Consider the following 21,888-nt stretch of genomic DNA (forward strand, 5'->3'; position numbering starts at 1 on the left):
AGGCTATATTCATTCTTTACTATTGACTGGAATAACAGTGAAAGACTGGTGTGTCAAAGGTGGGTTCCAGTACCTAGAAGAATCAGTGCTGTGCTGCCTGATATATTCAGAGCAGAATTGAAAATCCCATGAAAAAATGGAGAATGTGTTTAACTCTTCACCATATATGTATTAAGGACATTCATAATGGGGCTATAAATACAAACATGAAATAAACCATCATTTCTGTAGCTTTGCTTTTTTCAATTAAAAAATAAATCGATATCTTAAATAGTAATCTTAAAGGAGCAGATATATCAAATACCTCCTATAAAGATATTGCACTAAGAAAGCTATTTGCAAGTATCATCATGTGCCTAGATTCTTTTAGATTAAAATCTAAGTAAGAACATTTTAAGAAAAAGAAGTTGACTGTATATTTTGCACGAGGCTATTTCACATTGCTTCACACTGGTTGACTCTTGGCTGAACATGAGCCAGCAGTGTGCCCAGGTGGCCGAGAAGGACAATGGCATCCTGGCATGTATCAGAAGTAGTGCAGCAAGCAGGATCAGGGAAGTGATCATCTCCTTGTACTCAGCCCTGGTGTGGCCACACCTTGAGTACTGCGTTCGGTTCTGGGCCCCTTACTACAAGAATGACCTTGAGGCCCTGCAGCATGTTCAGAGAAGGGCAACAAAGCTGATGAGGTGTCTGGAGCACAAGTCTGATGGGGAGTGACTGAGGGAGCTGGGATTGTTCAGTCTGGAGAAAAGGAGGCTCAGGGGAGACCTTATTGCTCTCTTCAACTTCCTGAAGGGAGGTTGTGGTGAGTTAGGGATTGTCCTTTTCTCCCATGTAACAGTGATAGGATGAGAGGGAATGGCCTCAAGTTGCTCCAGGGGAGAATCAGGTTGGCTGTTAGCAAATTATTCTCCAAGAGTGTGGTCAGGCACTGGAATGAACTGCCCAGGGAGGTGATGGAGTCGCCATCCTTGGAGGTGTTCAAGAAACATTTAGATGTTGTACTGAGGGACATGGTTTAGTGGGAAATATTGATGGTAGGTGGGCAGTTGGACTGGATAATCTTAGAGGTCTTTTCCAATCTTAGTAGTTCTATGAATCTATTTAATCTTCATGTTTATAAAGAAATAAACAAAAAAATGACACCCTACTTATATCCCTCTGCTTTTTTTGTGTGTGTGTGTGTGTGTGGTTTTTTGTGGTTTTTTTTTTTTTTAATTATTATTTTAGCTAATAATAAGCATCAGAAATTGAAAACAAATACTACTTTCAGAATATAAATCAATTCTGAGGAAAATATGTGCAACTTTTTCTGAACGTCTTCTAATAAATGACTGACCTAAAACAACTTTAGTCAGTCTCATAAACAGTCAGGTACAATCCTGACTACATAATTTGAGAAGCTGAAAGAAGAAGAGAAGAAAAAGGTACTTTGAATCTCTGTTTATTTGTGGCTTACTCAGGGGTTCCTGTGGGCTGAGCTCTGGAAATTTTGGCTATTATTAATGAGAAGAAAAAAAAAAAAAAGAAAAAGAAAAAAAAAAAGACTTATAAGAGGATTGTAACTATGAAGTAGATAATTATCTCAAACCCATGTTAAAAGCTACAAATCCATGACCTTGTTAAAGTGCTCATTTTATAAGCTCATTCTTATAGGTAAACAACATCTCCTTGTATACCTTCTTGTACCTGTCTCTTTTACTGTGCTCTATTCTGCTTGTGTTTGCAAAATCTTATCTACAGTGAATGTTCTGCCTTTTGGGAAATAGGGTACGCGGGGATTAATTTATTAATTAATGCTCCATAGAGGAACAACCTACTAATCTAACTATTGCTGTTAACAGCGAGTAAATTAAGTAGCTGAAAGAACAGTTGGTGTTCCTTTCCATGGGTAACCAGTCTTAGTTTCATTGTTTTGGCTGACAGACACTTTTCCAGGTCTGCTCCTGGTCAGATTTTTTACTTTTGCTGCCACGTATTCAGATTTGATAAAGAAAAGTGGAACTTTTGGTAGAAGTAGTCTTGTATTAAACTTGTATTAAGTTGCAACTGGAGATGAGTATGCTTGTGCAGGTAGTAGGTCTCACTGTCTTGGAAGATTACAGGTCACAACAGCTGGCACACTGTTTGGTGAATTTGTTACTATCAATACCAGACTTGCTATGTGGGACTCTCCGTAAGTGCGATTTGGAGCCTTTCCTCAGTACCTGCCCTGCATTCCCATACCTCTTTAATTACATTTGAATTCTTCACAAATCCCTCCCATAAGGAAAAATAGGAATTGGACTAAAATTACTGGGAGCCACAGCACTGCAACGGTATCTTTCGTGTATTCTCTACTGTATTTGTGTACTGGTACCTTGCTGACCACGTGTCTTTGCATGCAACTTTCCATTTCTCTGGAATATAAATGTAGATATGTAGTTATTAATCAGTTACAGCTGCCCATGAGTAAGCTGTCTTGTTCTGAGGAAGGTTCTTGTGTGCTGTCAGCTCAAATGGTGTTGCTAGCTCTGATCTGGAAGCTCTCTGAGACAATGAGATTTTCTCTTCAGCACCATAAGACTGTATTGTGGTCACAAATGTCAAGTGCTCCTGCACAAGAGAAACAAAGACAGCACAGGCTTTTTCTTAAACTATAAGAATAATAATTCTGTATAAACTGTTGGCAGATGTTGACTGTTTAGTAGCCACCCCTGTGTGTTGTAATTGGAGATGTGGAACTCCACCAGCCCAGACTTTTCTCTTTGAGCTAATAGTTTTCCTGACTCCTTGGACAAACGCTGAGTGTCACATTCATAAAGAGTCATTTGGGTTTGCTAAATAAAATTTTACATTTTAAAAAGCTTCACTTGCAGAATCCAATCATTAAGCTAGTTGTTCTTTGGGAGAATAATTACTATGTTGTGTGCTTTGATATTGAAACAGAAGATACAGGATTGCACATAACGTTTGTCAGCCTGGTAATACAACTAAGAGTCAAAAGTTTGGGGGTAGTTTTGGAAATTAATTCAATATTCATCGTTATCCACAGAGCATCTCTAGAGATTTCTACAATAGTGTCACAGCAAATCTATTCAGCTCTTAAGAAGAGAGAAACCATTCTCACAGCTGAGCTAATTTATACTAATGCCTAGCTTAACAGAAGTCATTTCATGGGATCTTTATGCATTATGTCTACAATTAGTTAAAGAGTACATGCTTTATCACCTTATCTCATTTACTAAAAGTTGGTTCTCATCTATTTGCAAATTTTGCAGGCTAACAAAGCTTAGCTGTCTATTTCCAAAATAGCACATCTTGCTAAAATGTGCCTCAATAGAAGATTAATTATTTTAAGATTTTTTTTTTTTTTATCAAACAAAGCAAGAAAACTTCAATACCAATAGGTTAGGGATTTTTGCTGCTTAAATTTACATTTGTAAATTTCCCTAGGTAACAAAAATTTATTCAAGCTGTAAATTCTCAGTGCTAGTGTAACAATAGATAGATTCACTACAGAGTGATTATACTGGATAGGCTTAACATCTGGGAAAAAAAAAATTAAATCTTTTATGCAGTTTCATAAATAAGTACAAATTGCATGTGGTAGAATTCATAGATGAATTGCACTTTAGAAATAGCTTCAGTATTGGTATCAAGACTGCACTGCACTCCCTGCTATCATGCAGTATCCCAGTATACTGCAGCTTGGACTAGGCACTCTCTAGGTGCTTTTTTTCCTAAAGTATCTGACAACATTAAAACATATGAATGTAGGACTGACTTTCCTGGTTCTAACTGAATAGCCATGTAGACCAACACCTTGTCTTCAACCAGGGCATTGGAAAATGCTGCTTCTGATGTCCGTTTTGACAAGGACAAATTACTGAGGTGAATCATGTTTAACTCTCCTGTAAGTGAGAGTTAAAACCAGGAAACCTCCTCCTATGTCCAGTGTTCTGCCTAAAACATGACAGCAAGTACCTCAGGGTCTGAGGATGCAGCCAGTAAGTTGGAGTGAAGTACTCACTACAAAAGTAAAGCTTTTTAGCTACAGGTTAAAAGCTGGAAGAATACTGCTACAGTAATAGCTTTGTTTCACTGGCATTCTTACTGACAGAAGGATTTGGAAGGAGACCAGAGAGTCAAGTAGGCCTGTTTTTCATTATTCTAAGGATACTTCCCAGAAGCATGTTTGCAGCTCCATAACAGGTATTTTTAATCTAGGGACCCTAGGAGTTACACATTGTTTGTCTCCGCTCAAAGGTGCCTTCACACAACTAGAACAGCAAAAAATTCTTCAGCTCATTATTGAAATTGAATGAATGTTAGGGAAATGTGGGAAAACAAATTCCCAACATCCTTAAACATCAAATTTTGGAACAGCTCATTCTAACACTTATGAGATGAGATGCTGTTCTTCATTTTGCTCTTCAGGAAATGGCACACCGGAGTAGCTTGTGGGAAGTGGGCCACACAGTAATGAAATTCTGTGCCAGAAGAACAGTATAGAAAATGAACGTTGCAGTAACACATATCAAGGGGAAAACATTGTTGGGAGTAGAAGCTACCATCTCTATTTTTCTTAATAAAATTAGCTACTGACCTCTGACTGGTTGCTTTACAAGTTATAATGCTAGCAAATATATATATATATATCATTTTAAATGAGAGACTGTCAGCTTTATTTAACTGCCGTAGGAAGAATATCTGATGAACATACATTTACAGACAGGTAATAATGTTAGTATCAGACCTTATCGGAAATGATTGCAGTCCAGCAATTAAACTAGGTTTCCCCGAAGCAGGTTAATTAGCTGCTCTGCAGTATTTTGCCAAGATTTATCCTCTTCTGTAAATCTACTTGTGTCAGCTCTTTCAGGGGGTTTTGAAAAGCCTGAGAACCTCCAAAGATACATTTATGTATTTGTTATTTAAATCACATAGATATGGTGGTGTTACTTAGAAATTTCTTATAATAATGCTGCTACCATACTCATTTGAAGTCTTGGACTTTTTTTTGTTTTAATTTGTTTGTAACTTGAATTGTTGGAGGAAGGATATACTGAGGCATGATGTAATGATGCAAATGTGTATCCTGCTCTTCTGAAATGTTTGAATCTTTCTGTATAGACACTCTGGATACTTCATTCAGTACTGTGATTTCCAGGTATTAAAGTCTCATTGTGGACAGTTGTTAGTTTTTCAGCTGCTTCTTCTGAAAATCTTTTGTAACTGTCCTTATGGAGAGTATCGCCTCTCTACCCTAGGCTTCACAAGTGAAGGGGTTTGTGTTTGTGGGATCAGGGAACTCAGGATATTGAGTGGTTTTAACTCTGAGTTGTACCTTGTCTGAGACAATAATTTGTGCTTCAGTTTTCTGCTTTATATCCCAAAGTATGAAACAAATCACTACATCTAGAAGTCAGTTTTTGTATTTCAGATGTCAAAGGAAAAATTTTCATTTTTTGTCCAAAAAATGTACTCATTGGCATTGCTCTTTGTAGAGACACTGCAGTCATAGCTCCTTCTGCTCAGTGACGGCAAACATATCGTGGCTGGGACAGCCTCTCTTGCATCATGCACACAGTCATCAAGCAGGCAGTCACCTAGGAGCACCCTTGCCGTTTTCAGTTTGACTCTAGCCACAAGCAGAGTCTCTGAGTGCAACAAAAAAGTGTATTGAATTCAATTCACTAAGTTAACCTTAAGAGGAATATTAGAAGAGTTAAGAGTGAAATAGTGCATGCAAAGGTGAACAGTTCAGAGAACAATCCCTGCTTGAGAAACAGCTTCTAAATAGCAGGCAGAGAACGAACCACATAAATTACCTATGTGCCAAACTACCTGAAAATAATTTGGATACTCACTGAAGCAAAGTATTGTATCCAATGGTTCACTGCTAGGGCAGATCCATCTGCTTTCATTTCACTTTATTTCTATCCCCTATAAGAAAATCAACATACTTTGCCTCCCTAGTCTACAGTCCATAAAATCAGAACTATCAAAATTCCTTCTGTCTTGAATAGAGGTCTGAACACTTACTGTTTTTATTAGAAAGTGCTTCATTTTCATGTGATTGCTTCATCTGAAGGAAGGTAGGAATGAGTAGTTCAGCCTTAAGGTGCGAGGTCAGAACGATTGACTTAACCTTTTGATTTCAGTTTGCTATCAGATGCCAAACTGCAAAGATGATATATAGTATATATTTAGTTTATCTATGAGAGTTTATAGAATCACAGAATCACCGAATCATAGATAGAATCATAGAATCATAGAATGGCATGGACTGGAAGGGGCCTCATGGATCATCAGGTTCCAAGCCCCCTGCCACAGGCAGGGCTGCCAGCTGCTAGAGCAAGTATTAGATCAGATTGCCCAGAGCCCCACCCAACCCGGCCTTAAACAGCTCCAGGGAAGGGGCATTCACAGTCTCGCTGGGCAACCTGTTCCAGTACCTCGTCACTCTCAATGAAAAAGTTCCCCCAACATCCAATCTAAATCTCCCTCCTTCAGTTTAAGGCCATTCCACCTTGTCCTATCGCTATCTACTGATGTAAAAAGTTGATTTTTCTCCTGTTATAAACTCCCTTTAGTATTAGAAGGCTGCAGTGAGTGTCCCTGCACCCTGCTCTTTTCCAGGCTATAGAAGTCCAGTTCCTTCAGCCTGTCTTCATTGGAGCGGTGCTCCAGTCCTTGGATCATCTCTGTGGCCCTCCTCTGTACTCTCTTCAAAAGCTCCACATCTTTTCTGTGGTGAGGGCCCCAGATGGGATGTCTACCATTAGCAAGAGAGGTATGAAATTTTTTAATCCTATCTGGAACCTTTGACTAAACTGCTAGAAAATATATGTTGGAATTTCCAAGAAGTGATATAATGTATTTGCAGAAATCTAGTCTCTAGAACTGGGAAGTGCTGCAGGTCTGGATGTGAGTACAGGAGTATCAACAGGTGAAAGAAGATTAAAAAAAAAAAAAAAAAGAAAGAAAGAAAGAAAGAAAAAGAAAAAAAGCAGAAACAAAACAACAAAGCAAAAAAACCAGTCCTGGCCAGGATGTGTAAAGGAACCTGCCTATGATGTATTATAAGACCATAGTTCTGCTTACTTCTGGTATTTGCTGATTCTATGGGCATCTAATCAAGGACAAGATGCTATATAATGGCCTTATTGGCATAATTTGGGGAATAGAGCCATACTGGATTAAACAGAAGATTTTCTACATTTTTAATATAAAACCAGAAATCTAAGAGTTTGTGCCAGCATTGCTAAAAGCTCTAAGCACTCAGTGCAAAGTTTGTCCTTGTTCTGCCTGATTCAGAGGAGGAATTTATGGTTGAATCTCTCATTTACAAGCTGAGAATTTCACATGCAGGAGTTGATGCATTCTCTTTCTATCCCTGCGCATTCCACGTATTTTTGTAAAGTTTTTCATGGGCTGTCTTTAGAATAGCCCATGAGCCATAAAGCTATTGTAAAGTAACCTAAGTACATGAAGATTTTGTCAAATCAAAAGAATACTACACGCATAAACACAAACCAAGAGCACACAAAACATCAACAATAAAACTATCTCTATTAAATAAATTACCTTAAAAATAAAAAGGCTAAAATTCCACTTGGCTGAGTTCTGTTCTTGCAGGCAATAGAAGTTATACCTCTGCTTTCACCAGGAACTAGGAGGAAACATGTTGTGATGAGTTCTATGTAGATGGATACTGTGCATTGGCAGACTCCACTGCATTGAAGCCAACCTCCACGATTTATCAAAGGTGATATTATTCATGGGATTTAGACTTCAACAGCTGCAATAGGCACAGCACATGAATCTGAAATTTGCTTGATGCCTTCATGCCTTTAAAAATCTAGCCTCACAAGCTAAGGTGGGAAAAAAAAAATCCTAACAATAAACAGACCAAAGTCTTATTTTGATGTGACCTGAGCAAATATTTAGAATTTGGTATTGAAATATTTCTGTAGGTTCTCTAGTTAAGGCAGAGGAACAAACACCTTAAACCCAAAATAAACCCAGGAGCCTCTTTTTTCACTTGATGAAACTAATGTTTTCATTCATCAGATAATTGTACTTAAAAAAAATCTGGAGTAAATATTACCAAACTACCTTCTTAAGTCTATGTAATTATTTGAGTTTGTAGATCCCAGATTTGGAAAAAAATGAAGTTGTACTTATCGAGCATTCAGATTTGCATATGGTTGACAAATTTCTGAGTGATTGAGTCCCTAATAATATTACAGGTGATACCCACTGAGATGGATTATTGAGCATCATGTAGGTAAGGCAGTTGAAATCTCATTGTGAATGTAATTTGTCTCAGGGCCATTGCCATACCAAATGTGGTAGTGGAGTAGAGGACATTACAATCGCCCCTAATTCAGGGAGAGTCACAACAGATAAATTGGAGGTCAAAAAGGCCTCTTGAGAGAGCTCTTGTTGAAAAGGTTCTATAAATGTAAAGTATTATTATTATTTATGAGCAGATTGAGTCAAATGTCATGTTGGATACACTTCATCAATTTGAGATTAGACTTGGGCCTGTAGCTCAGCAACAGCTCAGTAATACAAACTGATAGGGAAATGTTTTTACTAAGCTAATCAGAAACTTGAATACAATAGCAAACACTCCTTTACAAACAGCCTTCCAGTGATATTTCTGAGGTCTGGCATTTGGAGCAGCAGATGGGGTGGAACAAGAGCTTTTTGACCAGGGCAAGAAGCAACTTGCAGTCTCCAGTTTATTGCAGAAATGCTAAATTTAGATCACATAAAGACTTTTTTGCTGCATGATAGAATGGTGGAAACCGGTATCAATATTTTATTATATCCACGAATCACAGCTGTATAGAAACATTAGAAACACTGAAAAATGCATTGCCAGCATGTGTAGCATATTCTGTTCTTAGAGGAAACCTTTATTATTCACTGAGCTCTTGTCTCCCAGGAAAAGGGAAATGCCCCTCCCCTCCTGCCTCCTTCTCCCTCCATGCTATGAACAAGGTAAAGGAATTTTCCATTTTATGCAAGCCATCTTTCTGTTTATGTGTATGCAAAGTCATAGGAAAAAGAAATATGCAACAGCTTTCCCCCTCTAAGTCCCCCACTATGTACAGGGAGACATTCCTCTAGCATGCAGAAATATACATATTTTAAGATACTTCATTTCAAAAATCAAAACAGCTACCTTTTTTCCTTTTGCATTTTTTCTCTTAAATTACTTTAATTAAGTTTACCCTAAGAAGCTTGTGAGGCCAGATAACCTCATTATATGAAAGAAAAAATTGCACACTATGGGGTAGTTCCTGCTATCATGGCCATCATTTATAAAGCCAGGATTTAATATCCTTTAATCTTTGCTGCTTGCAGACTCATTTTATTTAAACTGCGTATATATAAACTGCTCAGCAGATTAGAGAAGCAGCTCCATAGCGTTAATTTCAGTGTCACTTTCCAGCTGTTTTGGTCAGGCTTCATGCCTGGATTTTATGTATTTGTGCGCTAAAAAGAAAATACTTCTCAATGATAAATCCTTCTCCAAAGCAGAGAGAAATAGCAGTAAATAACATCTGTTGAAATCAAATGAAAATAAAAGCCCATGGGAAAACCAGATACAATATGGAGCTTTAAAGCAAACTGTAGAGTTCAGGCTTAAAAATGATCCAAATCTTTAAAATTACCCATAGATAGGGGATGGGAAATCTGTGACCTACCACTTGTACAGATTTTTCAGTTTCATATATAAAAGGGATCAATTATTGAAAGACGTATTGCACTTTTGGGTCTGATCCAAGTCTCCTTGAATTCATCCGAGGGATCTGTAAGTTCATTATGGATATCCATGACATTCACTGATTATCCTAGAAATAAATTTATGCAATGCTATGCTCTTGCAACTGGAACAACAGAGAAAGGCAAAGAGATCTTCTTTTCAGCATCTATTAAAAGAATAAATCTGGGTATCCCAGCTGTTCCATTTCGGTCATCCTTACATCCCTGGAGCTAAGAGCTGAAATTTCTGTGGTTTTTTTTTTTTTTTTTTTTTTTTTTTTTTTTTTTTTTTGTCATTTTTCTCCCTCAGAGGCTCTGATCTCTTCTCTCCAAGAGAAAGACAAGCATAATCTAAAATCAGCTATAAAACTCATACACAGATCTTTTAATGCAACTAGCCATTGTCATCTGCACATAAACATATAGCTTTTGTTTTCTTATGATAAGCCCATACGAAGCTTGTGGCTTTGAATCTGTGGGTCTTGTTCACCTCACACTTCCATCTTTACAGGTATTTATACTAGATGGTCCAACCATGTCTTTCCCATAGTGGCCAGTGGACCACAAGGTGCTTGTGAAGTAGCCAGAAATGACAAGAAAGAATTTGGCCCTACATCCTTCCAGGACACTTTATGAGATTCCTTTTTTATACAACAGGCATTATAGATTAGAGACAGAGAAGTACCATAGCTTTCATAAGCATCCAATTCCATTTTAGTAGAATTTTACTCAGACTTTACCTTCCATTGGGAATATATGATTTATCACATTTTACCCAGACAAATGAGAGAAATGCTATAAGCCTGACCTTTCCTGGTATTCCATGAACATCTAACTACTTCTGCATTTAAGATAAAATGGCTTCTTTTTGGTATACAGGACAAGAATATGTCATGGTTCTTGTGTTTCATCACAATTCATATGAAGAAGTAGAAGGAAATAGTGTCCTGAAAACTGAATACAATGAACAGATGCTGTGGCACGTTCTGCAGGATTGCCTCAGCTTGCACTATGAGTTTTGCTTGTGGAAACTGAAATGTAGCAAGTTTGTGGATGGGGAACAGTGAGAATTAATAACTAAATCAGACAGGGCTCTAACCTTACCATCTCAGAAAAACAAAATGTGCATGCACACAGCTTTTGGAAATTTCAGGATGGTGAAACAACTTATAAATGTTAGAAAGTCTTAAATCTAGACAATGCACTTCAAAAGAGGTAATTACTTAAAGCAAACATAGCTTTATCTGTTATATGTAATATATGATGACAGAAACATTGGAAATTACAGCTTCAATTAAACTATGGGAGAACTATTTAGGTATGTAAAAAATGAGTGATTTTATGTGACTTTTTTCTTTTTTTTAAATAAAATGCATTCCTTTTTTGTTTACACAGGTAGAGTTGGAAAGGACAAAAAAAAAAAAAAAAAAAAAAAAAAGACAGAACTGCCTGTACTGACCCATCATGTCTGCTAAATCCCAGCTCAGTCTCTGCAAGAATCTCATTTGCTCTCTACTCTATAATTTCTAGTATTTTGTTTCAGCAGTTTTATTTGTTGCAAGCAAAGTCATTTCCATTGCATCCCTGGGAGACTATTCCACAGTCTAACAGACCTTGCTCTAAGATGCTGACTTTTTTTTAAATTGTATTTCAATTGATCTTTTAGAGTAGCACATACTGTCTCAGCTAAACTGAAAAGAATTGCAGAAATTTCTAAGCAAAAGTCTTTTCAGAAAACCAAAACAAGTGCCTTGTATGGGGAAAAACAGATATGCAGTGTGCAGAGGACAGACAGGGATGAAAACAGCAGTCCTTTCAGAAATATATTTCACTGAGAGGAAGAAGGTGTGTCAGAGAAATTCTCTGTTCCTTTCTTTTGATATGCTGCTCTTAGATCCTCTGCAGATACATTATACTGCACCCAGAAATCTTGTGTGCCTCCTTTTCCCATTGCTGACACAGGAAAAGAAGCTGATACAAATCCAGATAGCCCTCCCAAGCCTGTCCTGGAAGCACTGATTGCAACCAGCACAGCAAGCCTGCAGCTTGCTCTGACACAAGGAATCAAATCAGCACGGAGCCCTCCATTCAGAAGTTCTTATAGGTCATATCCCTTGGAAATGAGTATGATTGATCTGAGATTGCCTCTTCTTTATATTTCTTCTTCCTTCTCTTTCTCCCCAAAGAACAGTTCACATACAAACTACATAAAGGTGATAAACTACCTTTTTGGGGTATATTCACCACTGGAGAAGCAAAGGTAAAATGAAGAGCACAGTTAACAGGAAAAAATATCTTCTGAGATCGGTGACTCCTCTTCTTTAATAGTCTGCCAGCCCAAACTAATATAAAAGCATCAGATGCGAGGAGCTTTTTAAAGAGATTGTAAAATTGTACTCCACAGGAAAATTTCTCAAACAAATTTCAGCAGTCACTCACATCAACAATACAAAATGTTCAAAGCCACAGGGCATACACAACCCCCAAATCCCTATAGCCTCAAGAAGGAGCTATGAAAATGTGAAAGCTATTCCTGGATGACCCAGACCAAAGATTTCATCAAAGTTAAACTGAGCCAGAATCTGAGTAACAAGGATGACAAAGTGCCAGGAATATTTATGGGTGATATATGTATAGTCACATCGTATAGGAATCAATCATGTTTTTTAATTGTGCTGAAGAAACAGTGCAGAGCTTCACATTTCTGAAATTTGGTCTTTGCTTGAAGTCAAGGTTCCAAACTTCTCTAACTGAACCATGTAATAATGCCATAAATACCCCAAATCTTCTATTTAAAATGTAGTCTTACCTCTGCAGTTCTGTAATCTCAGTGGCAGATCTGAAGATTCAGCAAGGCAAGCTAGAAATCAGAGCTTAAGAAGCCCAGAAAAACACACATCCTAAGCAACACCCAACACTAAATCTGTTAAAATTTGTTATTTTTCAGAAACTGAATGTCAAAAATATTTTTTCCATGCTGTGTTCTTGGAAACAAACCACTTCTGTTAAAATAGCAGTAATACCCATCCCTTCAGAGTCTGACAGATCCCTTTTCAGATCTCATACCGTGCTGTGATGGGAAGTGTAGCTCTGTGCTTGTCCCTCTTCTACTCTATTCTTTGGCTGCATAACCCTGCACATTCCCCATGCTTCTGCATTAATAATAGGGCCAGGCAGAAACTGGAATGTGTAAAGGAAAGAGGAGAGAGTAAAAGTATAAATGAAGGTCTCAAAGAAATTGAGGTGGGTTAACCATAGGCTGGGTCCTAGACATTGTGCCTATTTGGAAACAAATGAGAATATTCTGCATTTCTTAAGAGAGGAAGTTGTTCATGCATGCCTGATTGCCAGAATGTGTCTGTAGGCTGAAGAGAAAAGGTGGGAGGTGACCAGCTGTCAGTGCTGGAGCCTGTGCCACTTATCTAATTCTGTCTCTCCAACAAAGGGTATCAATCAGACCTGACTGACATGCATTTGTATGTACTCATCTGATTTCTCTGTAGTCCTTAGAGAGATGCAGGGAGCAATTCTTTGTACATTACTCCATAGTACTTCAGAAATAGGGAGGAGATATCCATTCAATAGCAACTAATCCACACCGATCCATAGGCTGCTTATTTGCTGAGCCCCAGTAGATTGGTTAGCAGGGATCTAAAGGTGCCTGGAGGATGAGGAAGAAGTTATCTTTCTTCTCAGCTTCTGACAAACCCAGTTGCACAAACTGGGGAGATGGGAGGCACTTCTCTGGCTGTGCATGGTGAGGTGATCCTGAGCTCTGAGCAAGCTGATACTTGTGTGCAGGACAAAGCAGAGTGGGGACTGGTCACAGAATGCAGAAACAGCACAGCAAGGTCAACCACAGCAATATGCCAGATGTATTAGCCCAACTCCTCAGTTGCTTTTTAAAGTTTGGACAGTTAATTTGCTTGTTAAGCATTCAGGCTCATATCATTATACCCACTGCACTCATTAGAAACTGCCCTTGATCAATGATCAGATTACAGTATATTTTTATTTATTCTAAAATGCTTAATATGGATGTATTATGTTTGAATATCTTCTAGCAAGCTTGGAAAGTTCATATAAGTAAGTAATGACTACTTATGCTTATTTTAAAAGACTGATAGTTTTCCAAGTGCTAACTTCAGTATTTGTAATACTTTATATTTCTTTCTGTGATCATTAAATATTTGTTTTGGTAGGGATGCATCTAGACAAGCATGTTCTTCCTTTTCTCCACCTTCTATTATTGCTGATACGAGTGTTTATAGGACTACCCTATAAATTTTATCATCAAAATGATCCAGGGTGGAACAGGCAAAAGGAAACCAGTCCTGTTTTCCCAAAATAACTGCAAAAGTGTGTAGAACATCTCTGCTACTTTGCAGATAGGACCTTCCCTACATGAGGATGGGGTCCCAACAGTATCAAAGAAAGTGTAGGTAACACTTCATCCTAAAGAACCGTGGATCCTCCAGTGGGAGTAACAATTAATGATGGGGTTTACAAACAGTTGACACTTCCTGAAAGCAAGAGTTGTGGGTCTTTGCAGTGACTGAAACTAGGAAATGGTAAGGTAGAGACTGCAACAGTATTTCACAACTATCCCATTAGTTGCGTCACTAATCCCAGTTAGTAAGAAGCAGGTGGGAGCAGCATCATGCTCCTCAGAAAGTCTTTTACCTCAGAATGATCATCTTGCCTGCATCAACATGACTGATCCAGACTTCCTGGCATGGGAAAAATTATCAGACAATACTATTTTTACCTACATAGTCCCAAATCTTTTTTGTCTCTGCGTAGCAGGAGAAATATTGCTATGTAAGTTGTTCTTAAAAGTTTTCAGCTGCAGACATTTCATGTATCCTCACCATCAGTGAGACATGTTGCATGCAGAAGGCACCTGTTCCACAAGGGAGATTCATCTAGACATCCAAACACTGTCATCTGTAAATAGCTGTTCAGAAAACAAGCAGTGACTAGAGTCACTGTCTGCTCATCTATCTCACAATTCCTATGCTTACCTAAAAGGATGTTATGGGAATCAGTATCAAAAGCCTTGCTGAAGTCAAGGTGTACAACAGACACTGCTCTCCCTCTGTCTACCCAGGCAGATATGATATCAGAAAGGCAGCCAGGTTGGTCAGGCATGATTTCCCCTCAGTGAATACATGCTGACTGCTACTGATAACCTTCTTCTCCTCCAATTGCCTGGAGAAGACATCCAGAATAAGCTGTTCCAACACCTTTCCAGGACAGAGGTAAGGTTGACTAGCCTGTAGTTTCCCAGGTTCTCCTTCTTGCACTTTTTGAAGACTTGGTGTGACATCACCTTTCCTTCAGTCTTCAGGCATCTTGCACATTTGTCATTACCTATCAGAAATATTAGACAGCAGTATGGCAATCACTCCAGAACTCATGGGTGCATCCCATCAGAGCCCATGGATTTCTGTTCTTTTATACAGGTCCAGATTTGTGGAGTTTGTCACGTAGGGCTGAACTAGCAGTAAATATTGCATGTAGTAGATAGCAGTCGTTCAGATGAAATAAAAAACTTGCATCAATGAACTTGGGTATTCAAATACAGTTAATATATTCAATTAATTTCTATTAAAGTCTCCCTGGATTTTTTTTTATGGATATCATCAAGGAAGGAAGTTGTGTGCTGTGTGTACTAAGATGTGCACATGGCCAGGATAGCAAAAAGTGAAAGGTAAGGTATAAGAAACCTCCTGCAAGAAAGGGAATTTTGCTTGGGCCAGACCAGAGTTAGCCATTTTTGAATGTGAATAAATGTGAATTTATGCCTTATGACTCTGTTAAGGAAATAAGGGTCTATGTCTATTGAACACTGCTTTTTTTTTTTTTTTTTTTTTTTTTTTTGCTTTTTTTTTTTTCCCCCTACAGTATCCACAGTTAGCTTCTTTTCTGAATTTCCTAAGACCACACATTCTGTAGTTGCTTGCTTTGAGAATAATTCAAATGCTTTGAATCTCTGATCCTGACTCATTTTGTCTTACTGAAAAGACTGTTTTGCTTAAGGAAAATGAAGGAAAGAATCAGAAAAAGAAAAGATTTACAGAAGAGCAGTCTAGCTAAAAAATAACATAAAGTGGGTTGGGAAATGTGTAATAGCTTCATGGATTGTTTATCTTACCACAGGACAAATTCTATCCCACAGCTCAAAATGCTGTCTGCCTTGCTAATATCTCATTGTTAAATTGTGAGGAAAACCTTCCTTACACAAAACTTTTGACACATGTAGCATAGGTTAAAGGTCTCCAGATCATGAAAATTCCCTCCTTTCAGCAGAACTTACTTTCCAAGCACTTGTCATCTTTCACTTCTCTTATTCCATAAAGTCCATCATTCAGTATCCTTTTAGATTGCCTTCTCCAGTGTTTCTGTTTTATGTCCGTCTCTTGCTCTCTTTTTGTCTTCTTCTTCACTGCTTTAAAGAAATATAAGACCTTTGAAATGAGATTGTTCATTTTATTCAGACATAGTACCCTTCTTAACCTCCTGTCCTTACCTACTGATTAGTGCTGCTGGGAACTATTAAACACTTGCAGCAGTCTGCTTCTGAGCTGGCTGCATTTCAGGGCTGTGAGAAGTTGCACTTTAATGCCTCTCTGAAAGTGCTTAAAGAGAAAAAAGATTCAATGGAAACCTTTTGTGTTATAGTGGCTCTTCTTACCATTTTGTCATGTGAGAATGTGTATTTTTGAATGATGGAGTGCACACTGGGAAGGAAAATGATTTTTTCTGACAGTGATATTAGGGTGGTAGTTTTGGCAAGAGACTTGGAGACTGGCTTCTCCCTGCAGTCAGTCCCTTATTTTGGTATTGCCTCAGTCTCCAGGACTGCTGTGTGGATTACAGCCCATCTAGGGCTTTTAGTATCTGTTTATGGACCTCTCATCCATGATTTGTCTCTGAACCGTAGACACTTGCTTCTGCAGACTGCTACAACAGCAAGCATGTAAGGATTTTTTTTTTTTTTAATCTATTTTAAACCAATCTGTAGATCTTGCTTGAGTGCTCTTTATACTATTGCAGGATTTTACAAACAAGTGCTCTGCATTCAGCCTATCCACTGCGTGCATGGTTTAATCAACCTCAGACTTATTCTTTCAAATCTTTCTTTCTTCAGACTGAAGTCCTTCATCCTTTTTTTGTCTTCTCTCATAAAGCAGCTCCTTCATTCCCTTTACGTCTTTCTTTGTATCAAGCAGACCACCAGAACATACTATCATTAAGAATTATGTATATATCTCTACATGTATATGAATTAAATTAATGTATACAAAAATTGGATGTTTGCTGATACTGTTTTTGTTGTTGTTGAGCTTTGGCTCTATTGGAAGCTCTAGACAAAGATTTTTCTATCATTTTGTGCTTTCCAAGTGCATTTTCTAGTATGCATTGAGCAGAACCTGAATAAAACAGTTTACATAAATTCAAAATGTTTCTACTACCATTATTTCTTGTAAACATCACTAGAACTTTCAGTGTTGTATATATTTCTGTCATAAAGCATTTAATAACTTGCATGCATCTAGATGAAGTTGGAAGCTACTTTTCTATTTATGATTATCAGTTCCAGATGAGCTAGATAAGATCTTAAAGTAAACTTAGAACCTGATTGCTCTCTTAAAAGCATCACTTGAAAGTTCTTTCTATCACTATATCCAGTGCTTCATTTTCCTACTCTCTCACATTACCATTCATTTTTTTTTCTGTGTTAGCAGCTTCAACAGCCAGTCTGAATATAAACTCTCCCACTCCCCAGTTTACAATTCATATAAATCTTTCTATACTTCCTTCCTCTGCAGATGGAGATATACTGACCCATAATTCAGGGGGATCTATCTGTATTCTTTCCTCAGTCACTTTTCCTCAAGGTGGGTTATTTCTTAAAATTTATGTTTCTATCTAGGGAGCTTTAAATTGCACATTGAGTTTTTGTAATCTGCCTGTGGTTTTCTAATGTTTGTTCCAATCTTAGAATATAATCTGTGTGAATTCTAATCTCTTTGCTGACATCAAAAATTTATTCTCACTTGTTTTGAAATACTTCAGGCACAAAGTGTGAACCTGAAGATATGTTGGATAATCAGAACCTTTGTAACAGCTGTTAGAAGTTCACAATTTTTATTTATTTATTTATTTATTGTGGAAATATATCCCTCATTTTCCATCTCCCTTGTCTGGAATATAACATCTTATAACATCTATCTTCACTAGTTGGCCCTAAATCAGTCCCTATCGGCGTGCCTGAAATAGTTGTGCAAGCATTAGTGTGAAGAGTACAGCATGATGCTCTTGGTCTCAGCTCATCTTAATTCTCTATGTTTAAGGTTCCCTTGGGGTGGACGTTCTTAACTGTTGTAACAGAAAAACACAGCTGAGGAAACTGAACTTCCATCTGATGTACCAAGCACAGTTGCCACCATGCTAATGAAGCTGTCAAGATGCTTAAAAAGAATAAATCATATACGATTTTTGTGTAGTATGAACGATTTCTATGTAGTTTGTAGGGAGGGCTTTTTTACTTCCTCTCATATCCTGTTATGAAGAAAACGGATGCTAATGTCAAACCTGCACAGTGAGAAGAGGTAGACTGGAGATGGCCAGTAGGCATACCTCTCGTTCCACTATCAGGCACTGATGCTGGTCTAAATGCTCTTAGAAAGGTTCAGTTACTTTGGAGTTTGTTATATAGATGCAAGAAGACACAGGCTGCCTGCTCTCTTCGTGCTAGCACCTGCTGTGGTGTTTCTCCTCACCAGATCAGGGAGAACTGAGGCTAAAAACACCTTATTTCTAAGGGAAGTGTTGCCAATGCTGTGTTTATGGCTGAAGTTGAAAGGATACTGAGGTTGTGCGTGGTTTGAGCCAGTTTGTCTGAAATCCTAGTTTCGGAAAACCTTTTCTGTTTCTTGTAAAGATAATACATAGGGTTTTTTTTCTGATTCTCCACTAGCCTTCATAGCTCACTGAAGCTTTTGAAAGAGAGAGAGGATGTTTTTAAATGCTTTTTAGAAAAACTCTTTGCCCTCTCCCTCAGCTCTTTCTCTGGCAGAGTCTGTTTGTGACATGGTGCAAGGAAAAGAGGAGGAAATAGAGACTCATAAAAAAAAAAAAAAGAAAAAGGTGGATAGTCTAGTCTAGCAAATGCAGCATGCAGTAGTGTCCTGCTTAACAACCGAGAGATGGGCTCCTCTCTGAGGCAGCACAAATCTACGGGTGGCTTGGCATGTAGAAAGCAATGTAAGAGGGCTGAGAATTTTTAATTTTTTTTTTTTTTCTTAAGTCCTTCATTAAAAGAGGAAAGCTTCCATTTTTTTTCTCTTTCCCTAGAATTCCTCAGGCAAAATTATTATTATTATTTTTTCTTTCAGTAATTTTCTACCTGGCTCTTATGTTATCACATAAACCTGGTCCCTGGCTGCTTTTGTAGAGGCACTCAGGAAATTGTGGCTGTTCTTGGCGGTGTAGATAATTGTTAAGCATTTGCTCCTTTGCAGAGATAGAGTTATCAGCAGAGGTAGTATTCTCAGGTGTTCTTCCAGCCTTTGGAAAATAGTTGTTACTGTAATCTGTAGGCAATTTTCCCTCTAATGCCGTAGGCATGTGCTTCTCCTTTTGTGGCTGTTTACCAATTCTCCAACAGATTAATAGAAGAATAGTTCACTCTGCGACAATCCGAAACTTTAAAACACCCTCAAATGCCTCATTACAGACCAAATAAAGTAGTTTGTTTTCTGTGAATGATTAGTCCCTCTCATCTCTTCTTTGCTCTGCTGCTTTCAAAATGCTAATCTCAGGGTGCATTTATTTGCTTTTGCCAGCCTGTTTATAGCTACTGTATCCCTATGGTGGAAGCTTACTGTATCTTCCTCATTTGCAGTAATCAGTGAATTTCCATGATCTATAATCCTAACAATAAGTCAGTTTATGCAGGTTTTTAGAAAAGTAATTTCAGTTTCTAGGGCTGGGCTGTCATCTCCACTTCCGTCACATTATGTAAGATGAAGCAAAATGAATCATGATGCTGGACTGGGAACTGTTTGAAAGAGCAGGCCTAAAGGGAGAAGAGTCTTTCAAAGCACATTTCTAAAAAACCAGAGCTGCTCAGCTGCATTGCGGTGCGTTTGCTCTTTATAATACTTTACAGGCCGAAGTATTGTCATGCTCAGGCCTTCTTTGCTGCCATAAAACAGCTTTAGGACCTGAATCTGAATCTGTGAATCTGAATCACAGAATCACAGAATGGCCTGGGTTGGAAGGGACCTCAAGGATCATGAATCTCCAACTCCCCTGCCACATGCAGGGCCACCAACCTCCTCATTTAATGCTAGACCAGGCTGCCCAGGGCCCCATCCAATCTGGCCTTGAACACCTCCAGGGATGGGGCATCCACAGCTTCTCTGGGCAGCCTGTTCCAGCACCTCACCATTCCCACAGTAAAGAACATCCAATCTAAATCTTTCCTCCCTCAACGTAAGACCATTTCCCCTTGTTCTGCTGTTATCTATCCTTTCAAAGAGTTGACCAGTCTTTGATACATTGCATCCAGCTACAGGATGTTGGCTGCAGTGCACATGGGGCATTCACAACAGCCAAAGAAACCAGGGACAGGAGTAAGTGAGGTGGGAGTGTGTCACAAAGGTGGCCTAGACAGGAGATAGCTCTCCTTCAGCTCTGCTGGGGACTTATCTAGGAGTACAGCCTGTAAAAGAGGCTATAAAACATATAGAGAGTTGCCATATTTCCACCCTGGTGTCTGGAGAAAAAAAATCAAAATGGTTTCCACAATAGGGAAGAATGTTCTTGTAACTGAAACCTAAGAAGAAAGAGTAGAGTGGGAAGGACAGATGGTAACAACCATGTTTAGTACTTAGAGAAGTTTTGAGGTTCTCCCTGATGACAAGAAAAGTATTTGTAATACTTCCTGTGCCTCCTTCTCCAGTATCAAGAACTGGCCTTTTGCACCACAATGGCCTGTTGCAGAAGAAAAAGCATAAATGCCGCAGCTAATCCTAGAAGAGTTTCCCAGCACTTTTCAGTTCAGGTATTGATTGACTCTAGTGTTATAATTCAGCACACCCTTAGGTAGCGTAGACATCATATTTTTAACCATTAGCAAAAGAAATAGAATGAGAATAGGTCAAGTCAGACAACTTTTTATCAATCCTGTAAATAATCCTTATTTAAGTATAGAAGAGTGTTACAGACAAACAACAGCTTTGCACAGATACATGAGCATCACAAGTTCAAAAGAAAACTATCATGTCTACAACACATAATATAGTTTATGTTAATAAATGTGGCACAGAAACTTAGAATCATAGAAAACTTCAGACTAGAAAGGACGTCTGGAGGTCATTTAGTCTGGTCTCCAACTCAAACTGAGTTTGGCTTGAACAGGTAGTTCACAACTTGATGAGTTTTAAATATCTCTAAATTTGGTGATTCTCCAGTTTCTCTGGGCACCTGCCCCACTGTTTGACCTTCACAGTGAAAAATTAGAATTTTACTTGTTCCAATATGTGTTCTTTCCACTACATACCTTTAACAAAATCTGGTTCTCCTGTACACTCTCCTGGTAAGTAGATATTTTAAAATATCAAACTTGAAGATAGGTAACAGGGAGGACCTGAACAGTACTAGTGAAATCACAGAAAGTTGTTAAACTAGGTATCTGCGTTTTCATAGTTACTGAGTGTTGACAGATAAATAGAACTTGGAATGTTTTGGGGGTAAGGTTACCTATTCTGTGAAGAATATTGATTTGCAGACATGGTAGAGGATTATAAATCAATTATTTCCCTATTTCTTTTTACTCAAAATAGATTTTGGAAAACTAGAGAGTTTCAGATTTGTGGGTTTTTTTAATCTCATATCTAAACAAAGCATATACTGACTGAACTGGGTGTGTTGGGATTTTGCAGAAGTTTCTACAAGACAGAGAAATGTGCAAGAGTAGAAAGGGCAACTGAAAGTTTGGATATCAAATACAAATTCCATAAAGCCAAATATTTCAGGAAACCTCCAGCTTGATTAGATGGGGAGGAGGCAGAACTGGACCTTTAGACATATAGCTGAACAGTTACC

At 38.2% G+C, this 21,888-nt stretch overlaps 2 long non-coding RNA genes across 12 annotated transcripts in view; one reads left to right on the forward strand and one right to left on the reverse strand.

The window, feature by feature from the left end:
• The window catches only part of LOC116242308 (uncharacterized), a 346,694-nt gene that overhangs the window by 209,075 nt on the left and 115,731 nt on the right, over positions 1-21,888 (forward strand). The window lies entirely within an intron of this gene.
• Positions 1,227-21,564, reverse strand: LOC149919825 (uncharacterized). 3 transcript variants are annotated; one of them, XR_016471809.1, is made up of 4 exons: positions 21,344-21,564; positions 16,088-16,409; positions 6,031-7,660; positions 1,227-2,598 (listed from the first exon to the last, which is right to left on the reverse strand). It is a non-coding gene; the product is annotated as an uncharacterized LOC149919825 (long non-coding RNA). The 3 variants fall into 3 exon arrangements; XR_016471807.1 differs by having other exon boundaries at positions 6,031-6,168; positions 7,576-7,660; positions 16,088-21,564; XR_016471805.1 differs by having other exon boundaries at positions 16,088-21,564.

Source organism: Phasianus colchicus, chromosome 1 (assembly GCF_987193195.1).
Source record: "Phasianus colchicus chromosome 1, bPhaCol1.hap1.1, whole genome shotgun sequence".
Classification (NCBI taxonomy): Eukaryota; Metazoa; Chordata; class Aves; order Galliformes; family Phasianidae; genus Phasianus; species Phasianus colchicus.